We start from the raw sequence: 23,249 nt of genomic DNA on the forward strand, positions 1-23,249 counted from the left end.
AGAAAGGTGCACGACGCACGCATCTTTTGGAACACTGGCCTGTTCAGGAAGCTGCAAACGGGACTTTTTTCCCAGACCAGAAGATCACCGTAGGGGAAGTCGAAGTGCCCACTGTGATCCTTGGAGACCCCACTTACCCTTTAATGCTGTTGCTCATGAAACCCTAAACAGGGGGCCTTGACAGCAGCAAGGAGCAGTTCAACAACAGGCTGAGCTGGTGCAGAATGACTGTAGAGTGTGCTTTTGGCCGTTTAAAGGGCTGCTGGCTCTCTCTGTAGGGGAAGCTGGACCTGGCCGATGACAGCATCCCTGCGGTTATATCCGCGTGCTGTACCCTCCATAACACGGGACTGAAGTGCAGTGGTTCCAATGTTAGTAGGAGTCTATGTTTGCTATGCTGACATGCAGAGCCTGTTTCTTTCCTGGGCTAAGGTATCTTTTACTTTATGCAATAATAAAGAATGTTTTCAAAGCCAAAAAATCCATTTATTTATTGAAAAAGAGACAGAACTGCTTGGGAAACAGAAAGGGCAAGGAGGTAGGGAACGGTACAATCACAGATTTGCGTATGTCCTGTCTGGAGTGCTGTGCAATGAGTGCTGCACTTCAGGATGGCTATGCTGCATGGTGATGGGGGTTGAGTGCTGTGGGTAAGGGTCGTAGTTTTCAGGGCTGGGTGGTGAAGCTACAGGCATTGGAGGCAGCTGGTGGCGGTAAGAACCCGGATGTTGGGGAAAGTGGGTTGGCAGTGACATGGGGGCACAATAGTTTTGGGACAAGGGCTGCGGGGAGCAGGTGCGGTAGTGTTCTGCCTGCACGGCTATGAGCGCCTGGATCGAGTCCCCTTGGTGCTCCATGACGCTTAGCAGCCGTTCCGTGCTTTGGTGCCGGCGATCCGCATTCTGCTGGTGGACCCTCCTGTCACTCTCCCCCCACTCCTGCACTTTTTGATTTTCATTACTTGAATGCTGCATTATTTCATGCAACATGTCTTCCTTGCTTCTATGTGGCCTCTTTCTGATTCTTTGGAGTCTTTCGGCCGGTGATAACGCAGACGGCTGAGATCTCAAGGTTGCATCTGTAAAGGCAAAATGCAACACTTAACAGAGGCAGCATTGTTCACACCAGACAGAGCAATGATTCCCCCCTACTTAAGGGCAAGCACAGTCTACACAATAGCATAATTTTCCCATCCCAAAGCGAGTGCACATAACCCACGGGAGCCCCAAAACGGTGAGTAAGCACAGGGTCAAGCGTGACTGATTGTTTCATGGCTGTACTGTCCTCTGAGTTTCTGTGCCTTGGGGAGAGCCAACAGCGGCAGGGGACCCCTATACTGAACACTGTCCCCACATTTTCCACAGGAGTTGGTCCTGGAAGATATCTCGCTGCTGAGGGTGACCTGGGAAGAAAGACAGGGTCTTCTACTGCAATGCGGCTTCTGCCCTGGCCCAGCTGCAGCTTGCAAGTGTGCAGCAATGGTCCCCCCGCCCCTCACGGCACAGTGGTGCAGACAAGTTAGCCTGACTGGGACAAGGAGCACAATGGCTCTCCCGAGAAACCTGCGCAAGCGTATTGCCCAAGTTCTGGATGAGACCTTTGAAGAGATCACTGAGGCCGATTACCGCGATGTGAGAGAGCACATCAACACCCTATTCCGCATCTAGGCATGCATGCAGCCCTAACCCTCCTCGCCCCAGGAGCCTGCACCGAATAACTTCCTTCCCAAAATAAAAGCCACTTACTGGGAACCTCCTCTGGTGTTTGTCCTTCCCCAAGCACCGGCCACCACAACTGGCTACCTTCCTCCTGGCTTGAGAGCAGCTCCTGGCTGCATGCATCTAGGGATGCCGGGGTGTCTTCCTCCACCTCAGCACCCTCGCTCCCACTTTGCTCCTCATCTTCCCTTGTTGCACTGGGCTCTGAAGTGTCCCTGGTGGTCCCCAGAGTGGAGATGGGGTCGCCCCCAAGTATTGCGTCCATCTCTTTGTAGAAACGGCAGGTCGCGGGGGCAGCACCGGAGCGGCGGTTTGCCTTGCGGGCTTTGCGGTCGGCATTCCACTGTTCCTTCACTTTAACCCTGCACTGCAATGCGTCCCAATCATGGCCCCTTTCCGTCATGTCCCTTGGTACCTGCCCAAAGGTATCGTAATTCCTACGGCTGGAACGCAGCTGGGACTGGACAGCTTCATCCCCCCAAACACTGTTGAGGTCCAGCAACTTGCCATTGCTCCATACCGGGGCTCGCCTGGCGCACGGAGGCATGGTCACCTGGAAAGATTGGCTGAGAGCACTCCACGCCTGGCTGAGCAACCAGGAAGGGATTTTTCAAAATTCCCAGAGAATTTAAAGGGCGGGTCTGACGCTTGGTCACCTGAGGGCAGGGCAGTAGAGTTCAAAGTGATGACCAGAGTGGCTAGCACAGGCATTGTGGGACACTTCTGGAGGCCAATCAGCGCGCACTCTAGGACCAGGGCGTCCACACTGGTGCCGCGGCGCTCCAGCGGGGGCACAGCAAACGTTATTCCACTCGCCGAGGTGGAGACCAGCAGCGCTGTAGCCGCGGAGTCAGAGCGCTCTACGTGCCTTGCCAGTGTGGACGCGGAGTGAGCTAGTGTGCCCGGGGCTCCTTTATTGTGCTGTAACTCGCAAGTGTGGCCAAGACCTGAATTGGGCCAGATACTCAGACGCTGTAAATCAACCAATAGAGCTGCAATGGAGGTAGGCTGATTTAGACCAGCTGATGGTGTGGCCCACTGACCTTCGTGGAGACTCTCCCACTTTAGAGGAGACTACTGAACGATGAATCAGGCCCTTTCTTTCCCCCGCCTTCTCCCCAGCAACTATAGTCTGCAATGTTTCTCACAGAGCAAGCTCACAACAAGCCTCTGTTTTAAGATGACCACACTGAGCATTTTGCACCATCTTGCCTTAATACTTGAGACTATAATCCAGCAAAGCACTTAAGGATCCGCTTGACTTCAGTGGAACGACTGACGTCAAGTGCTTTGCAAGATTGAGGAGCAATAGTTTACATGAAGTTGTTTGTTACTCAGTAAAAGGAAAGCGGGTAAGCATGTGCTTAAAGTCCACCTGTTTCACAAGGCTCGTAAGCACATGCTTACATTTCATTAAATTTCAGTGGGACTTGAGCAAGTGCTTAAATGCTTTGCTTACCAGACGCCTAAAATACAGAGAGCTTACAATTTAACTATACACATTAGGACAGAATGGTAACATCCCCTGTGGGACTGCAGTCAGATGGATTCTCCCAGCTTTCTCCCTGGAATTTGTCCAGCCTCTATGTTGAGGACTGTTCGTCCACTAGTGCTAATGTTATGCTTTGGCTGTATAATTTGTAAGTGTTTTTTGGTAAATGCTTAAAAATGCTTGAAAGTGAACTGGGAACAGCAAATCAGAGCATGAGTAATTCATGACCAGAAAGCATTCATGAATACGTATTAAGTAGGCACACTGAGAATCTTATGTGATAATTTACATCTGAGTTTGAAACCACCTGTGCTGTAAATGTTCAATCATTTCAGAGAGACAGAGAGAGGGGGAAGCCAACGGACCACAACCCTTCGCTTTAGAAGATTATTTGCCGTATTTCTCCTCCGAGTCCCAGATCTGCCTCGGAAATATGCTTTAAGATTATAAAAATATTGGTTCGGTTCTGAAGGGTAAAAAGGACAATATATATTTTCATTTCCTGGGAAACCTAATGGTAATTTCTCTAGAGTAGCTGACAAGAAATATGCTTCTCACAGCCCCAAACCGAATTTGAGTGTAGCTGCCCTTTATGTAACTGAGCATACAGTACAGAGACCAAAAGAGCTTGATTAATATTGGAGTCAGCTCGCACAGAGGAAGTGCTGCTGACAACTTTTGCACGATCCAAGAGACAAATGAGATCCTGAAGGATCTCGTACATGGCCATGGACTCCATTAGAAAGGGCAGTTTATGAAATATTAAAATAGCATTCAACTACTGGTGAGATTCAAGAGGATTTTAGAGAAAGTGCTGAAAAGGAGGTCAGATACAAACAGAGGTGAAAGTAAGCCGGTATGGCATACCAGCAAGAGCCGGTACACAGCCAACCGTACCTGCAGGGGGCAGCTTCCCCAGGCCGGCAATTTAAAAGGGCCCTGGCCCTTTAAATCACCGCCAGAGCCCCGGGGCTCCCGGCTGCCACTGCAGCTACCGCTACCATGGGGCTCTGGTGGGGATTTAAAGGGCCTAGGGCTCCCAGCCACCACGACCACAGTCAGCGCCTTGGGCCCTTTAAATCGCTGCTGGAGTCCCGGGGTAGTGGCAGTGATTTAAAGGCCCCGCCCCTTCCACCCGAGGCCTCGCCCCTTCCACCCAAGGGCCCCCCCTTGCTCAGGACCCCAGCCCTGCGTACCAGTAAGTCTCAAGTTATTTTCACCCCGGGATATAAATGAAACCAGACTGATCATTCATAAGAACATAGGAATTGCCACACTTGATCAGACTACTGGTGTATCTAGGTCAGTATCCTGTGTCTGACAGTGGCCATTACTAAAGGCTTCAGAGGCAGACACAAACCCCAAATTGTGCAATTATTGGATAACCTGCCCCTAAGGGATGTTACTTCTTAACTTCCAGCGGGTAGAGATTGGCTGATACCCCAAAGCACAAGGGTTTGTAACCCTTTCAACTTTTTTTAAATGATCCTTTCTGATGTATCATAGAATATCAGGGTTGGAAGGGACCTCAGGAGATCATCTAGTCCAAGCCCCTGCTCAAAGCAGGACCAATCCCCAATTTTTGCCCCAGATTCCTAAATGGCTCCCTCAAGGATTGAACTCACAACCCTGGGTTTAGCAGGCCAATGCTCAAACCACTGAGCTATCCCTTCCCCCCCTTTTATATGAGTCACATGTCCTTTGCATGTTTGTTAATAATATGTTTTGGCTTATGACTGGAGTTTATTCTTCAGGTAAAACATGCTCCACAAAGAGAATCATAGAATATCAGGGTTGGAAGGGACCTCAGGAGGGCATCTAGTCCAACCCCCTGCTCAAAGCAGGACCAATCCCCAATTTTTGTCCCACATCCCTAAATGGCTCCCTCAAGGATTGAGCTCACAACCCTGGGTTTAGGAGGCCAAAGCTCAAACCACTGAGCTATCCCTTCCCCGCCCACTGGGTGTGTTCTCATCACGCACCTTGCTTTTAGCACTCTTCTCTCCAAAGCATCTCATCAGATTTGCCCCATTGGTCACAAGACTCCTAATATGACATAAGATCACACATGGGCTATCTCAGAGATATTAGTGTCGTTCTGGTGAAGGAGTTGGCATTTATAATGGAAAGTTGGCGTCACCATCCAGGGCAGACTACAGTCCCAGTAATTAATACTAGTTACTACTCAAGACAGAGTAAGTTGAAAGCTACTGTGAAATACGAACTGGAAGCAATTTCTCAGTTACAAATAGGGCTTTTCTACACTTACATTTTACAGCGCTCTAACTTGCTGGCTCAGGGGTGTGAAAAATCACCCCCCTGAGTGTAGCAAGTCTGAGCGCTTTAAAGCTCTAGTGTAGACAGGCACCCTCGTGGAGGTGGATTACCAGGAGCGCTGGGAGACCAGCGCTCACGCACGACCACACTCGCACTTCAAAGGGCCGCTGCGGGAGCGTTCCCGCGACAGTGCTGTGAAGTTGCCAGTGTAGCCATGCCCTTAGAGTTGGGTGACAAATGGTTTGGACTTTTTTTGTGTGCTAAAAATGCAGATTTGGGTTGACAAACGTTTCCAAATGTGTGTCAAATTTACCAAATTGTTTTGGCCAAAATACAAAATTCTAAGACGTCAAAAAGCGTTTCATGTTTACAGTTTCTGAATGAAATGTTTTAATTTTTTTAAAAATTCAAAACAAAGAACTGTTTTGAATTTAACTTCAATTTTACTTTTTTTTTTAAATGCGTAAAAATTCAAACGTGAAATGAAACATTTCAGGTTGAACAAAACATTATGTTCAGCCTGAAATGAATTTTTTCACTTTTCTGGTTCGGGGGAAAAAAAAAATTCATTTTAGGCCAACCCAAAACAATTAAAAAAAAACAAAAAAACCCAAAAAATCAGTTCAGCCAGCAAACTGGAAGCCAGTTCGTCTTCAATATGTTGCTAATTCAGAGTCTAGAAAAGTTTTTCTAGACACCAAATACTGTGCAGGATCCCCCAGTTTGTGGCATTTTCTATTGTATTTCATGAAAGCGGGAGAACACTGGAACATCAGACACTGCTCTAGAAGGATTGTATTGATAAGCAAAAGCTCTTTCTGGATGCCAGCCGTGAGATGGGCACTTTTTCATTTCAGGACATAGTGCAGTACAATCACTGAGCTATAACCATTACAACTGGTGAACGTTCAAAATAAAAGAAGCGGTGGGACAACTGAGCAGCAAATAGCCCAGATAATTAATGGTACATTTCAGGATAGAAAAAGTCACATGGGCCTTCTACCTGCTGGTCTAGCAGTTGTCTGTAAAGTTTGTGACAGTTCCAGGGTAACTGCACCTGTATTCTGCCTTCACGATCTAGCAAGGGCACCCACTTAGAAGTTTATAGCTCCCAGCCACCATCTCTCTTGAGTCGAGACCTGCATTTCTCCGCCTTGTGACCAGCTTTTTAAAGGCTGCACAGTTCCCTGCCTTACACGGTGATATTCCCAGGAAATTAGACTGCCTAAATAGGCCAGCAATTGTCAGTCACAAGCTACCACACAGCTGTTTCTAAGCAAGCACTCTTCTTAAGTGAAATCGTTACAGAGATGACATACTAAATAAATAAGAGGCTACACACATCAAAAAATCTTACCAGAGGTCACCCCATCTGGTAGGGATCAGTCCTTCAATCCAACAATGAGGTACTACTCTCTGTAGTTACAAGTTCATAACGGTCCACAGGCGCCAACTTTTACTTTTGCCAGGGGTTGTTCCACCCCCACTGCGCCCTGAGGCCTCCACCCCTTCCCCAGAGGCCTCCCTTCACTCCGCCTCTTCCCGCCCCCTCCTCCGAGGCCTCCCCTTCACTCCGCCTCTTCCCGCTCCCGCTCCGCCCCCTCCCCCGAGGCCTCATCCTCACGCCGCCTTTTCCCGCTCCCGCTCCGCCCCCTCCCCCGAGGCCTCATCCTCACGCCGCCTCTTCCCGCCCCATTCCCTGATGCCACCCCCTGCTCGTCATCCTCCCCTCAAGCCTCTCCCTAAGCCGCCAAACAGCTGTTTGGCAGCGCCCCTGATTCGCTAATCAGGGCACCACCAAACATCTGAATGGGGGTGCAGCCAAACAGCTGTGACTGCTGAGTACCCATGGAGTCAGCGCCTATGTAACTGTCCCAGATTCAGCACCAGAACCAAGACTGGGCAGATCAGCCTGTTTCTTTATACAGCTTCGACCTTTGATCTCCAGGAACAGGTAATCAGCAATCATCCTCTGCTTCTGGCCTTCTATACTAGCAGACAATGACCCTCTCCTCAGGGCATAGCTTCAAAAGGCTGGATTTTTGTATAACTGGAGGTGCGGGATTTACATTAACCTCTCCCTAAGTATTCGCCAGGAAATCCACTTAACATTCATTGTCCCAAAAGTTCATTCTTGCCAGACACGTTTTCAACATAGTCCTGTTTCTTCACTTCGCAGGGGGAAGGGAGAGCTCAGTGGTTTGAGCATTGGCCTGCTAAACCCAGGGTTGTGAGTTCAATCCTTGAGGGGCCATTTAGGGATCTGGGGGGGAAAAATTGGGGATTGGTCCTGCTTTGAGCAGGGGGTTGGACTAGATGAGGTCCCTTCCAACCCTGTGATTCTATGATGGTCAGCAGAGCAGAAATTTAGTGGGAACCACTGTGCAGTAGTCAAAAGCTGTTACTTGTGACTGCTAGGATGGTCCAAGATATTTTATACTGGTTTGCTGTGGGTATGCACACACCACCTGAAATCTGTTCGGTTTTTGCCCCAGATTTCAAATGCAGGATGTTGTGATCTTTTTGTTTCTGTTGCTTTCCTAACTACAGCAGGAAACTCGAAGGGCCAAATTCACCACTTGAATAACTACACTGATTTCAAATTCATCCCGGCTATAACTTATTTGACACAAGCCCAGATTTTGTCAGGACCTACAACATTCTGAATTCATAGGGGTGAGCAGAGATGTCAATCTGGGCCATAATCCTAATCCTGTATTCCTTGCACAGCCACAACTCCGCTGAACTCACGGGGATCTCTAGTGCACAGAATCAGTCCCAGTAGGGAACTTGAATCTGTGATGCCAAGAGCGGCGCCCACCTGCAGTGACCTTCCACACATAATGGAAAGGAGAAATAAATACCCGCACGTTGCAACGTGCAAACTGCAGCTCTGGCTATAAGGCATCGGCTTGAAGTGAAACTCTTCTGGGGAATGGGGGGGGGAGAGTGACTTTGCTAAGAGGGTTTCACCATATTTGCTAGAGTGCATTCCTGTCAAGTGCCTTCTCAAAGCCCACTCTCTTCATTTGACCTCTCCATGGCACCATGCGCTTCCACCTCAGCACTGATGTTTTTCTTATTTGTATCCGATCCATCGTAATACAACTATAATCTCTTCCAGGTGTGGCTCTTTTCCTTTTAGGCTTCACACATGTGCGGTACTACGTGCCATGGATTTGTAAGCTTCTTTATGACGTGGAGTGGTTTACAGTCATTATGTTCCTTCCTTTATAAAAGCAGCCTCAGGCAGCACTTAATGGCAGTACACCCTTTGAGCTTCCAAAATATTTCTCGCCTCTGGAGTGCAGCAATTTGCACGAGGCAGATCTGGCTCCACGCAGAGAAAGAACACACAAGCTAGGGCAGCAAAGCATTAGCCTCTCTGTATTGCATGACTGACTCCAGGCGAAGACATTTTGCCATCTGCATAAAGCAACAAACTCCAGAGCTGTGGTTCCCTGGCTGTAGTCTGAAGAGAGCTTGTAGGTGGGTCCTCAGAGCGACCGCCCTCCTAGCGGTGAAGCATCCAGCGACCTTTAAGCAGTGACACTTGCTGCTAGAAGTCACCTTTTCTCTCTCATGAGTTCCAGCAGCATCTTTGACCTACTAAACCAGAGGTGGGCAAACTAGGGCCCGTGGGCCACGTCCGGCCCGTGGGACCCTCCTGCCTGGCCCCTGAGCTCCTGGCCCAGGAGGCTAGTCCCCGGCCCCTCCCCCGCTGTCCCCCCCCTCCCCCGCAGCCTCAGTGTACTACACCGCCAGCGCAATGCTCTGGGCGGCCGGGCAGCACAGTGGCAGATCCGCGGCCTGTCCTGGTGCTCTGGGTGGCGCGGCTGCAGCACCACCAGCCACCAGCGCTCCAGGCAGTGCCGTAAGGGGGCAGGGGGGGTTGGGTAGAAGGCAGGGGAATTGGGGATGGGGGTCAGAGGGGGGTTGGATGGGGCAGCAGTCCCGGGGGGCAGTCAGGGGCAGGGGTTCCGGGGGTGGTCAGGGTACAGGGAGAAGGGGTGGTTGGATGGAGCGGGGATCCTGGGGGGCAAGTCAGGAATGAGAGAGGGGGTTGAATGGGGCAGCAGGGGGCGGGTCTGGGGGTGGTCGGGGTAGGAGTCCCGGGAGGGCCATCAGGGGACAGAGGGGGGTTGGATGGGGCAGCAGTCCCGGGGGAGCCATTGGGGGCGAGAAGCTGGGGTGGGGGGGGGTCAGATAGGAGGCGGGAGCCGGGCCATGCTTGGCTGTTTGGGGAGACACAGCCTCCCCTAACCAGCCCTCCATACAATTTTGGAAACCCGACGTGGCCCTCAGGCCAAAAAGTTTGCCTGCCCCTGTACTAAACTGTCACTGGGACGTGTCGTGATGCACCCTTAAGCGGCACTAACCTGTGTTTTGGTGTGCATTGCTTTAAATGGTGTTCAGGTGAGCAGGTGGGTACCTTTGGAGGAAGGGATTAGACACGGATAGTCAGCAGAGCAGCACACAAATGTTCTACAGTGGGTAGGGCACAATTTGTAAGTCTCACTTCTTGTGCTTCAGTGCATATGTTAATCAGCAGCCAGCGTCAAGAAGAAAGATGCCCTCTTCTATAGCATTAAGGGGGCAAGTATTCCTTACTCTTACAGGGAGTTACGTTGAATGCTTCAGAGACATCCCATTGGCTTGTTTTAAATACAGTAATTCTGACGACTACTCATTTCCCACCACACTAACAGCTTTCCACTCCTGCTTCTATATAACAACACTTGATTTTTAAATCTTGAGGCATAAAGCTTGAATAGAAAGTGTGCTGTAGAGGACAATCCTGCACAGTCCCTGGGTGACCTAACAAGTCTTGTCCATGCCTGGAGATCAAGATAATGCAATTAATATATCTGACATATATGGCACGTGGCTTGCAAATTCTAATCTATTCGCCTCTTTTTGAAATGTTTACTCCCACTAGCATCAAGAAACCGAATAATAAAGGAATGCCACATTCATATTAAGGGTACAGTAGGCAGACCCCTTAGCAATGACTTAATTCATCAATATCTCAAGTTATTTTTTTTCCCCCTTTTGGACTTTTTGTTTTTAATTTGAACATTTAGGAAAAAGTAGAGTGCCACTTTAATACCAAAGCCTGAGAACGCCAATTAATTTCCAGTAGCTGTGCTGGTGTAATTAACTCCGTATTGATCTGGATGTCCTATTGTAGGCACACTATTTCCACATGAGGGACATTAAAAGCCAACATCAGCTAATTAGGAAAGTGGGCCAGCAAGCCCCGATAGCAGAGAGTGTCAGTAAAACAAAAACAAAACCACTCACCTTTGGGTCACTGGCTCAGCTCTGGCCCAGATTGGGGGCAATTATACTGTACCTTGCACTTCTTTAGCACCTATTTGAGGTTCCCACAAGGAGTTAAAGCCTCAACATCCCTTTGAGGTACAGTACTGTTTGTAAATATTTTGTACCAATTTTACACATGGGGAAATAAAGGCAGAAAAAGGTTGAGTGACTTGCCCAAGGACACACACAGCTTAAGGAAGAGTCAGATATAGAGCTCATACACAAATGTCCCCATTCTTTGCTTTAACCAGTAGACTGCACTGCATCTAGTAACCAAAAGCTGTTACCAGTGGCTGGCTGGCATTTTATTTGAACAGAATAGGTGGGCTTAGTCCAGGTCCTACTGGAGAGAGGTTCACCTCGCAGCCAGCACTAAGTGACACCTTTAATGGTATGGTCAATGGCTGGCTGTGCCTGGGGCCCAAGCAGGCCTCACATTTCAAGGTAGTTCCTCTAGAAGACCCCAAGGCAATGGCAGAATTCAGACATCACTATGCACTCTGTACCTCCTAGATGGGTACACAAATGATTATTGCCCTACCAAATTCACAGCCATGAAAACCACATCACGGACCAGGAAATCTGATCTCCCCACCGTGAAATCTGGTCTTGTGTGCTTTGACCCTATATTATACAGATTTCATGAGGGAGACAAGAGTTGCGGGGGTCCTGACCCAAAAAGGAGTTGCCCGGGGGGGGGGGGGGGGGTCATAAGATTATGGTGGGGGGGTCGCGGTATTGCCACCCTTACTTCTGCGCTGCCTTCAGAGCTGGCGGCCAGAGAGCAGCGGCTGTTGGTTGTGCGCCCAGCTCTGAAGGCAGCACCCCGCCAGCAGCAGCGCAGAAGTAAGGGTGACAAGACCAGACCACGCCACCCTGAGTTCTGCGCTGCTGCCTTCAGAGCTGGGCAGCTGGAGCGGGCTACCCTTACTTCTGCGGCTGCTGCAAAAGTAAGGGGCTTGGCAGTGCTGCTACCCTATAACAACTTTGTGACACTAGCCCCCCCCCCCCAACTCCTTTTTGGGTCAGGTCCCCTACAATTACAATACCATGAAATTTCAGATTTAAATAGATGAAATAATGACATTCACGATTTTTAAAATCCTATGACCGTGAAATTAACGAAAATGGACTGTGAATTTGTAAGGCCCTACAAATGATTAACTTAGAGCTACACTGAGCCATCAGGCTAGGGCTGGTGCGCAAAATTGCACTCCTCTTGGAAATCGAGTGCCTCTGAGGCACTCGGAGTCACAATTCCTCCCCTACTCCTCCTTGCTCCCAGGGGAGTGGCAATTTGTTGCTGGATTGTACCAGTATAACCGACTGCACACTGGTTGAGCATGTGGCGGGTGCAGCCAGCCTTCTTCCTCCTGCTCTGAGGACACAATAAGCAAAGGTTTCAGAGTAGTAGCCATGTTAGTAGCCTAGCACATCTACCAATGTGATCTATGCATCATGTGCCAGCAATGCCCCTCTGCCATGTATATTGGCCAAACCGGACAGTCTCTACGCAAAAGAATAAATGGACACAAATCTGAACATCAGGAATCATAACATTCAAAAACTAGTCGGAGAACACTTCAATCTCTCTGGTCACTCAATAACAGACCTAAAAGTGGCAACTCTTCAACAAAAAAACCTTCAGAAACAGACTCCAACTGGAATTAATTTGCAAACTGGACACCATCAGATTAGGCCTGAATAAAGACTGGGAGTGGTTGGGTCGTTACAAAACCTAAACCTAATTTCCCCCAATACCAATTTCCCCTACTGTTGCTCACACCTTCTTGTCAACTGTCTGAAATGGGCCACTCTCATTACCACTTCAAAAGTTATTTTTCCTTCCTTGGTATCCTGCTGTTAAGTGAATTGTCTCATTAGACTGACCTCACACTTGGTAAGGCAACTCCCCTCCTTTCATGTATTTATACCTGCTCCTGTATTTTCCATTCCATGCATCTTATGAAGTGGGTTCTAGTCCATGAAAGCTTATGACCAAATAAATTTGTTAGTCTCTAAGGTGCCACAAGGACTCCTCGTTGAATAAGCAAAGGATTAGTCCCACTTGCTCATCCCCCCTAGACACAGGGTAGCCCAGGCATTGACATAAGTGATTTAATAGTTTATTTTTTAAAACTCATTCCTTTGCCCAGACATTGAGTTCAAGTCACAATCTAGCCCTTTGTCTGCAAGACAGCCTGGTGCCTCCCAGAAGTGCTAAACTCATGCCAAACTAAGTGAAGATTAGTTTTCTAGATATCCCACGGGATGAGTGGCATAATACTGCTGTGGCATAATACTTAGTGAAACCTCAGAAAGTTCACAACTACAGAGTTAGGTTAATGCAAGGCAGCTTACCTCTACACTAATCTGTAGCTCCCACCGATGTAAGTCGCCCACTACATCAACTTCATAACTCCACCACCACGAGAGCCGTAGAGCTTAGGTTGATGTAGTTAGGTTGACTCAGTATCCGTGTAGACACCGCATTGCTTACATCAACCTTTACTGCCTTTGACAGAGCGCCCCGTGCCAGCTTTCAAAGGTAGCAACTGGTGCTGTAAGCGTGGGGCTGACCACCGGAGGCCCCCCGCCCCACGTGGGGCTGACCACTGGGGTGGGGAGAGGAGATCTAGCAGTCAGCCCCATGCAGAGCTGAGGGGCTTCAGCTGTCAGCCTGGGCATGGGAGCTCTGGTGCTTAGCCTGTCTGGTGCTGACATCTCCGGCAGTGAGCCCCAGGGTGGGGAGGGGGCTCTGGTGCTCAGGCTTGGGGCAGGGGAGGGGGAGCCTCCAGCAGTCAGCACTGCGTGGCTCTCAATCCCCCAACCTCTAGCTGTCAGAGCCCCACAATGCCCCACTTCAGTAGGTGCAAGCACTCCTGATGAGGACACGCACCACCGGCAGAAGGAGGGCAGCACTGACATAAACAGCTGATCAAATTACTGCGGTGGCTTTAGGTTGACCTAACTTAAGTCGACTTAATTTTTCAGTGTAGTCATGCCCTACGCTCAGTAAGTCTTAGTGGAACTATACTGACTTCCTTCTGATTTCAGCGGAGCTGTGGTGATGGACACCAGCTCAGGATCAGGCGTATAGGGTTCAGATCATGAGATGTGTGGGTACCTGCCTTTCATCATTAATAGAATATAAAAACGCGCACAGTGGACTGGTTTTTCCTTGCCGGACTTGAGTTCTCAGATTGTTATGATTGAATTGGTGGCTGTGTTGAACTGAAAGCAACTCCACTTTCAATGTAATAGGGCAGCATTTGCTAATGAGCTGATAAGCTGCTGAGTACACAGCTGCGGGAGGCAGTAATTCACCTGTCGCACCAACCCTAAGTGTTCAAAAGCCATGAGTCGCCTCTTCCCAAAAATCATACGATTTTTAAGCCAATCACAAGAGTTTGAAAAATAATACAGTTTGGGGTTTTCCTATTTTGCCTTCTGGGTTGTACATCTTCAAGGCATCTTGTACTTCAGGCAAAGCAGAGCCTGACCCACGTGTAATCAATGCAGCAATTCCTGCCTGAGTCTGCAGACAGCCTGAAACAATAGCTCTGAGAATGGCCCCATCCATCTCCCTGGGAGATTAACTCCCAAACCCACTGCTGTAGGGGAACCCTTAATTTTGACACTACCCTAGAGGACTGCTTGAGGCAGGTACGGAAGAGTGCAATAGGCTCAGCCCACCCAGGCAAAGAGATACGTCCTGATTGTTGGGGTCAGTGCTGCCACTCCTGACTCTTGGGGGAGAGAAAGGGTCCCTGCCGTGCTCCGAGAAGACAGGAAGCGGCCCCACTGCCTCTCTCTCTGTCCTACAAGTGAAGGGCAAAGCCCTAGTAATAGGAGAAGAGCTGTGCGTGGCCCCACAGTGCATTAATCCAGCCATTCTACTAGTACTGCAGCCAAACAACAAGACTCAGAGACTCTGGAAAGATCCCAATGGAAGGATTAGCGAGGGCTTCTGAAGAAACTCAGCATGCGGCAGTCAGGTGTTCCATTGAGGCTGTGAGGAAGGGAAGAGAGGAACCTGAAAGGCAATCAGCACCTCTCAGGACAAAAGGACGGGGGTGGGGAAATACCATGCTTTGAGCTGGCAGATGCGTTAAACATTTATCATCTGCTATGCAGGCGCTGCTAGCAACTGAAAGGACTGAGGGATTCCCTGGGGTTACTTTAAAGGATTTGAGCTATTTGGATAATGAACAGATCAGATCAAGTTAGTCAGGGGTAAGGAGAGTGTGTGGGTAGCGTGTTTAAAACAAAGACAGCAGGTCCTTGCAAGGGCTCAAATCGGAGCACATGGCTCATTCTGGTGACAGAAACAGCAGATCCCTGGGCACCAAAGCAGCCAATGCAGGTTCCATGGACAATGAAAGAAATCCCGACATTCCTTTCTTCCCCTTTCGCCTTCCTGCAACAAGACAATGGCAGAAAAATCACCGAAAGTCAATTTCTTCCGACCCTGACCAAAGAACTTTCATTGAGAGGGGAAAATACAGTAACATCTTCGTGGCTGCTTGTGTTTCTCTCTTTGCTTCTCTGCAGAGCTTCAGCCTTAGTGCCCCTTCCTGCCCCTCACACTGGGGTACCTGGAGGAGTTTACCATTCTTGTTCTCACAGTGCACAAGCATCCTCAGACTATTCACACGAGGAGAGGGGGAGAGTCATTGGAGCCCACCAGCGAAGCCCCACAGAACCCACAGGGGCAGAGCAGTGACTGTGTTTTGCTCTCACACAATGGAGATCAGATCCGAAGGAATTTTTTGGCTTCCCTCTTTTGCTCTATTTAGGCCAGGTCTACACAAAAACTTGACCTAGCTACGTCCCTCCGGGGTGTGAAAAATCCACCCCCTGTAGTTAAGCCATCCTAACCCCTGGTGTAGGCAGCTCTAGGCTGACTGATGAATTCTTCCATTCACGTAGCTACCGCCTCTCAGGGAGGTGGATTAAGTCCACCAATGAGAGAAGCCCGGTCGTCGCTGTGTTGAGTGTCTGCACTACTGCAGCATGTCTAGTGAAGACATAGCCTCGGTCTGTAAGCTCCTTGGAGCAGGGATGCGTAGTTTTGTGTTTTGGAATTTGTGCAGATTTGGGTTTTGTAAATGCAGAGCACATTCAAGGCACTATCCCTGTGATTCACACTAACCCCACCCATCCTGCATCCCCAGTCCAGTTCCAGGGAAAGGCCACACACTTCCCACAATCCCTCCTTTCTAAGCCATGGAGAGAATAGGAAGCTCTCCCTCACCATGTTCATAACACTTGCATCTCTGCATTAAGACAGTGACTGCATGCAAATCTCATCTTCCGGACTTCAGCTGGTCACCTGTAGGGTCAAGAAGGATCCCCCATCCATTGCCCGGGCCAGATTGGCCACATACAATTGGCCGGGAGTGGTTGCCTTCCGTTGAAGCATCAGATATTAGGCACAGCTAGAGGCAGGACACCAGACGAAATAGCCCAATGTTCTGAAGCGCTACAGAGAATCCTCGCTCCTCCATGCTTAGCTGGGGAATCTGGCTTCCATGCTCTGGGTCAAACTGATCACCAGATTTGGGGTTAGGAAGGAATTTCCCTCCAGGTCAGAGGGGTTTTTCACTTCGCTCTGCAGCATGGAGCAGGGATCACCTGCCAAGAGCTACTGGGCACAGCAGACTTACTCTATTCCCTGCCATCGCAGGGGCTCAGGCATTGGGGCCATCTGCATCTCTCCTGTGGCACAGGACACTTTAGTCTCAGGACTGGAAAGTAAACAAGACATTTGGACCAATAAAATCGACTTGGAAAGATTCAGAAGTAAGCCGTGTCTTGCCTCCGCAGTTATTTCTAAGTAAGGCACAAACAAGGCATATGATTTACTGCAGGTCACCCAGCACTAAACTTTACAGCTGGAGCATCATGGACAGGAGGAGAAAGATGGACAGAGGCGCTGGGGAAAGAGGAGAGAGAAAGAAACAGTCCCAGTTGGAGCAGGAACAGTCAGTGCAGGATTGGTTCCAATCCCAAGGAGAGGAAATCAGGTGAGAGCAGCAGTGCAAAGAGCAGGAAATTTGGGGGAGTGGGGAAGAATGGGAAGGGCTATGAGGAGGAAATCAGATACAGCCCTCCTGGAACCCCGAGTATGTAAATCGCATTCCTAGCCTGTGCTGGGGCCCATGCCACTGCATCTTCATTGCGATTTGTAGCTGCCCTAGCTAGATTAAATCTTAGCATAGATATGCCTACATGTGATAATAGACACACCCTATGCTGACTACTCATAGATCTACCTCTGCTCCAGACCCATCTCTTTCTAGCCAAACTAAAAGGTCAGCCTGACTCTGGTCTAGCCATCAGCTCTAGTTCAACCTGGCTAAAACAGAGCTCTGAACCCCCCTTCCCCACGCCCAGAACTGCCCCCCGCCTCCTTTCTTGATCACTGGGGGTGGTGTTGTCACATCCTGCCTGTCACTCACACCTCTAACCTGGGGTCATCCTCACAACTGCATTAAACTACTCCCAGTGTTAAATGGCATTATTTACACTTCCAGTCCTCCTTTAAAAGAGTCTAACAATCTACAACAGCTAGGCATACTCTTTTAAGTTTATATAAGGGCCTTATGGAATAAACCCTGTGCTTATGGAACTCCTGTGGGAACACGGTGTATGAAGGAACAGGACTCGGATGTTATAAATATATTTATCTAGGGAAGGGAAGAGGGAATTAGTGTTAGGGAGAAAAAGGAAAAACACACAGAGCAAAAGGTGGGTCAGATGGAGGGCAATGGCCTTAATATAGCAAAGTCCCATAGAGCTTTCCAACATCAACCTATAGCAGAGCCTCTGTTTGCCTCATCAATTGTGAAATAGTTCCCAGTAACGGCTTAGAAAGAGAGAATGGAGGTTTTTTGCTTATTCTACTGTAGCAGCCTTTTTGTTCCATGCAGACATTGCCCTTGTAAAAAATAAAAGTTGCCAGACCACACGATAAGAGACGGTCTATGCTAGAAGTCTCCTCATTATATGCTTCAATGCCTTTTTAGCAATTGCAGAATGCTGTGCATGATACATATAGCATACAGATTATGCTGGCTAGAATTGTGACAAATTTCAAACCTGAGATCAAATTTATTTCTGTGGGCCAGATGCAAATCTCAGTATTCCCAACCTCCAGTGCCCCAAAATCATAGGCCAGGCCCTACAAAATCATGAGATATGACCCCTAAAGGTTTAGAATAGAAGGCAAATAAAAATCTCATTTTTAAGCCAATCTCAACACCTATGAGGGCTAGAAGTTTACTTTTAAAAATGGAAGCTGAAATTCTCACTTAAACATGGGATTCCAGTAGGTGGAGTTTTTTTAAAAAAAACAAAACAAAAACACACACTCACACACCACAAGACTAGGGCCTGCTCTACACTATGGGGTTAGGTCGAATTTAGCTGCGTTAGGTCGACTTAAAAATGACTGCGTCCACACAACCAACTCCATTCCGTTGACCTAAAGGGCTCTTAAAATCGACTTCTGTACTCCTCCCCTACGAGGGGAGTAGAGCTAAAATCGACCTTGCTGGGTCAAATTTTAGGTAGTGCAGATGCAAATCGATGGTATTGGCCTCCAGGAGCTATCCCAGAGTGCTCCATTGTGACCGCTCTGGACAGCACTTTGAACTCTGATGCACTAGCCAGGTACACAAGAAAAGCCCCGGGAACTTTTGAATTTCATTTCCTGTTTGGTCAGCATGGCGAACTCAGCAGCACAGGTGACCATGCAGTTCCCCCAGAATCGTAGAGCGTAGAATGTTTCTACACTCCCCCTATCATCTCTGTCCCTGAGGTTATCGCAGATTAGAATGCGGAAAAAAACAACAACAAAAAACACACTCACAATGACATGTTTTCCGAGCTCATGCAGTCCTCCTGCACTGATAGAGCACAGCTTAATGCATGGAGGCATTCAGTGGCAGAGGCCAGGAAAGAATTGAGTGAGTGCGAAGAGCGGAGGCAGGACGCGATGCTGAGGATAATGGGGGAGCAACCGGACATGATGAAGCATCTGTTGGAGCTTCAGGAAAGCCAACAAGAGCACAGACCCCCGCTGCATCCACTGTATAACCGCCTACCCTCCTCCTATGTTCCATAGCCCCCTCACCCAGACGCCCAAGAACGCAGGCAGGGGAGGCTCCGGGCACCCAGCCACTCCACTCCAGAGGATGGCCCAAGCAACAGAAGGTTGTCATTCAAAGAGTTTTATTTTTAGTGTGGCTACAATAAGCAATGTGGCCTTGTCCTTCCCTCCTCCCCCACCCCACCCGGGCTACCTTGTCCGTTATCTCATTTTTTTTAAAATTAATAAAGAATGCATGGTTTCAAAACAATAGATACTTTATTTCGAAGGGGGAAGGGTGGTTGGCTTACAGGGAATTAAAATCAACAAAGGGGGTGGGTTTGCAGCAAAGAGAAACATACACACGACTGTCACACCGAAGCATGGCCAGTTATGAAACTCGTTTTCAAAGCCTCTCTGATGCGCAGTGCGCCTTGCTGTGCTCTTCTACTCGCCCTAGTGTCCGGCTGAGCAAAATCGGATGCCAGGTGATTTGCCTCAACCTCCCACCCCACCATAAACATCTCCCCCCTTACTCTCACAGATATTACGGAGCACACAGCAAGCAGCAATAACAATGGGAATGTTGGTTGCGCTGAGGTCTGACCAACAGCGCCAGCGATCTTTTAAACGTCCAAATGCACATTCTGCCACCATTCTGCACTTGCTCACCCTATCGTTGAACTGCTCCTTACTACTGTCCAGGCTTCAAGAGCCATGGGAGCAAGGGATAGGCTGGGGTCAGTGCGACCACGCGGTGCTGCCAGCTGGGAGAGCAGCCTGAGGCAGAAGCCTCCAGCTCACATGATATTCCAGGCAGGACTGAATCTGCATGAGACAAAACTTAAAGAAGAGAATGACCTGGAGCCTCTGGCTCCCATTCAGTGCTCTAAGAGGAGGATGGCCTGATTGACCTCACTGAGGAGGATTCCAAGGAGTCCTCCCAGAGCAGCAGTACCATGTCTGCCAGCAGCACCCAGGGGGACCAGAACGGATCCCCCGAGCTCGTCGCTGGGGAGCAGAATTGTAGGGGAAGTGGTGGAATACCAGGATGGGAAAGATTTTGGAATTGGAGAGCTCATGTGGGGGAAGATCAAGGGCTTCTCCTGGTGGCCTGCAATCATCGTCTCCTACAGAGTCACATCCAAACATCAGGCAATCTCCGGAATGCGCTGGGTGCAATGGTTTGGGGACGGGAAGTTCTCCAAGGTTTCAGCAGACAAGCTGGTGGGTCTGATGGTTTTTAGGCAGCATTTCAACCACTCCACGTTTAATAAGCTGGTCTCCTATCGACGAGTCACACACTATGCCCTGGAGGTTGCTAGAAGCAGGGCAGGGAAGACGTTCCCAGAACCCCCCGGCCAAGCGGCTAAAGACTAACTTCTGCAACAACAGCAAGGAGCGGGTGGAGGAGGACCAGAGCAGAGAGCAAATAGTTTACGAAGGCACAAACAACAGGAGCCTTGAAGACAGTTGTTTATCGTGCAGGAGAAAAAACCCAGCCACATTCCACCAGCTGTTTGAGGGGGGCCTTTGCCAGACTTGCAGGGATCGATTCCTGGAGCTCTTCTATATGTACGACGAAGACGGGTACCAGTCGTACTGCACTGTCTGCTGCGTAGGCAAGGAGCTGCTGCAGGTGCTTCTATGTCGAATGCCTGGAGGTCCTGATAGGGCAAGGTACCTCAGCCAAGACAAAAGAGCAAGAGCCCTGGAGCTGTTACACGTGTCAACCACAGAAGTGCTATGGGGCGTTACAGCGCCGATTGGACTGGAATGTACGGCTGAAAGACTTCTTCACCAGTGACAAAGGACAGGAATATGATGCACCTAAAATCTAAAAAGGCCCACACATTTCCCAGAGTCACTACCCTTGATAACAGAATGTCAACAATTGCACTGGCTACGTGGATCACAGCAGTCCCCCACAGTAGACTTGCCCACAGCAGCAGTGGTGATGGTGAGCTGAGCGGGCTCCATGCTTGCCGTGGTATGGCATCTGCACAGGTAACCCAGGAAAAAAAGGCGCGAAATGATTGTCTGCCATTGCTTTCACGGAGGGAGGGGCGACTGACGACATGTACCCAAAACAACCCGCAACAATGTTTTTGCCACATCAGGCATTGGGAGCTTAACCCAGAATCCAATGGGCAGCAGAGACTGCGGGAACTGTGCGATAGCTACCCACAGTGCACCACTCCGTAAGTCAATGCTAGCCAGGGTAGTGAGGATGCACACCGTTGACTTAAAGCGCTTTCTGGGGACATACGAAATCGACTGTATAAAATCAATTTCTAAAAATCGACTTCTATAAAATCGACCTAATTTCGTAGTGTAGACATACCCTAAATAAAAACCAAAAGAATTTCTCTACGCTCAAATCAGCTGTGCCGACATTCCCCAGCTGAAGAAGTGGCCCTCTCTCATTTATCAATTGTATCAATATAGATAAGGAAACTTAATGCTGGTTTTGCTCAGTGGCAAAACAAATCATATTGATTGTTGGCACAATTTTGCTGGCTTTTGAGTGTAACTTGTATGTCACAGTAGAAGGGGGTCTAAAAGAAACCACTGCCACAACCAACAGCATATCCAGCTTTCAAGAGCCAACTCTTACCTGCCTGATTAAGAGAGCTCCTGCACTAAATAATACAATGGGAGGAAGTAGATCTGGTCTTATCCCCAAGCAACACATGCAGTCCCAATGGATATGCTTCTTTGCTCCTCTCATAAACTGACTGCTTTTCTAGAGTAGATTCTTGGCTCTCCAGCTATTTCATTCCAAGGACCACATCATAAGAGGAAGTGCCTTTTAAGGAACACCTTTCTTCCAGACATCCCAGTTCTCTACTCTTTTGTTCTCAAAATATTTTATTCACCGGGCTCTATAGCCCAATGAGAATTTATACACCACCATTCCAGAAGCAGTATCCTCAACTGGGGGTTCCCAAACGTTCATAGTGGTGACCACATCTTCATAGAAGGATGCACAACCGAGATAGACAGCCTCCACGACCCACTCATGATTGCAACTCATCCCTGGGTCAACTGAAGAACAACATTAGGATAGTATTTTGTACATCGTCAGAATGCTGGTAAAGAAGTCCCACTATAGTCTTTGCCCAGTAAGGATAGATGGAAACAATACAACTGACCAACGATTGGAGACTAAGACATCAGAGGGAAAACGTGCAAGTTATCTTGCTATCTGTGACCGACACAAAGAAAATGGAGTGGATATTTCCTTATCATGAATATGGATAAACGAGAAAGGGAAAGATGAAAGAGCAGACTGACTGACTTAATGCTAAGCAAAGCTGCTACGGAGATAAGGGGTTCTTCAGAACATCAGAGGCAAAAGAAATATTAAAGGGAAAGTCATCCTGTTAACAAGCAAGAAGGTGAATTAAACCTGTAATGACTCAATCACAGCCAAGATGCCACTTTCTTTGTTAAACACTCAAGATCAACAGGGGAAAATAAACAAGGAGCTTTGGAACCCGACTGCCAGATTGTGGCCTTTCCTGCATTCAGTGCAGGGGATTAAAAGGGCATGAAATACCCCTTATGCCTCTGCACCAGCTATCCACACCCTGGGTGGCTGCACAGAATGGGAGAAGAGCCACTGAGGATCTGGGTCCTAGAGACTCTGTAAAGGTAAAAAACACAATATAGCGCTCACAAAGTAAGATGACCTCGTGCAAACAGCTATTCATAGAGATGAAGAGAGAGGAAAAAGGACTATTTGGAAAGTCTGAGCCTTTATATCACACTGCAGGTCTGGACGATATACGGTCTGGGGCGCAAAGAGAATGAGCTAACATGCTAAATCACTGAGAACTGTTTCTGAAGAGTTATGGAGATAGACGATGGTGGGACGGCGGGGGGGGGGAAATCACATAGGTCAACAATATTCAGAATTTAAAAACGACACTCAGAAAAGCTGCTGGCAACTGCTGTTCAGCAAAGGTCATTTCTATGATAACAAAACCATCAACAGTTAGAAACGTGGACTCCTGTAAACCATATCAAGCCAAATCACAGGCGCTGACTTTTGTTTTTGCCGGTGGGTGCTTTTGAAGACGTGTGTGTGTTTGGGGGGGTGGGAGGGAGGGCGACTCTGCCAGTTTTTTTTTTGGGGGGGGGGAACCTATTTGTAGTATATTTATACACTTTTCATATTCTAGTTATTGAATATGTGTGTCCATCGTTGGTATCTTATCAATTTAACTATTATTAAAATAGTAATGAACTACACAACTACATCATCATGAATTACAGCAGACTAAAATCCTTGCCCTCGCCTACAAGCTGTCTTCACTAACGTCCCAGTTTAAAGTCA

At 48.6% G+C, this 23,249-nt stretch overlaps 1 protein-coding gene and 1 pseudogene across 2 annotated transcripts in view; one reads left to right on the top strand and one right to left on the bottom strand.

Annotated features, from left to right (window-relative positions):
• PTH2R (parathyroid hormone 2 receptor) overlaps nt 1-23,249 on the bottom strand; it is a 101,459-nt gene that overhangs the window by 71,891 nt on the left and 6,319 nt on the right. The window lies entirely within an intron of this gene.
• On the top strand, nt 19,625-20,748 carry LOC142068495 (DNA (cytosine-5)-methyltransferase 3B pseudogene; annotated as a pseudogene).

Source organism: Caretta caretta, chromosome 11, assembly GCF_965140235.1.
Source record: "Caretta caretta isolate rCarCar2 chromosome 11, rCarCar1.hap1, whole genome shotgun sequence".
Taxonomy (NCBI): Eukaryota; Metazoa; Chordata; order Testudines; family Cheloniidae; genus Caretta; species Caretta caretta.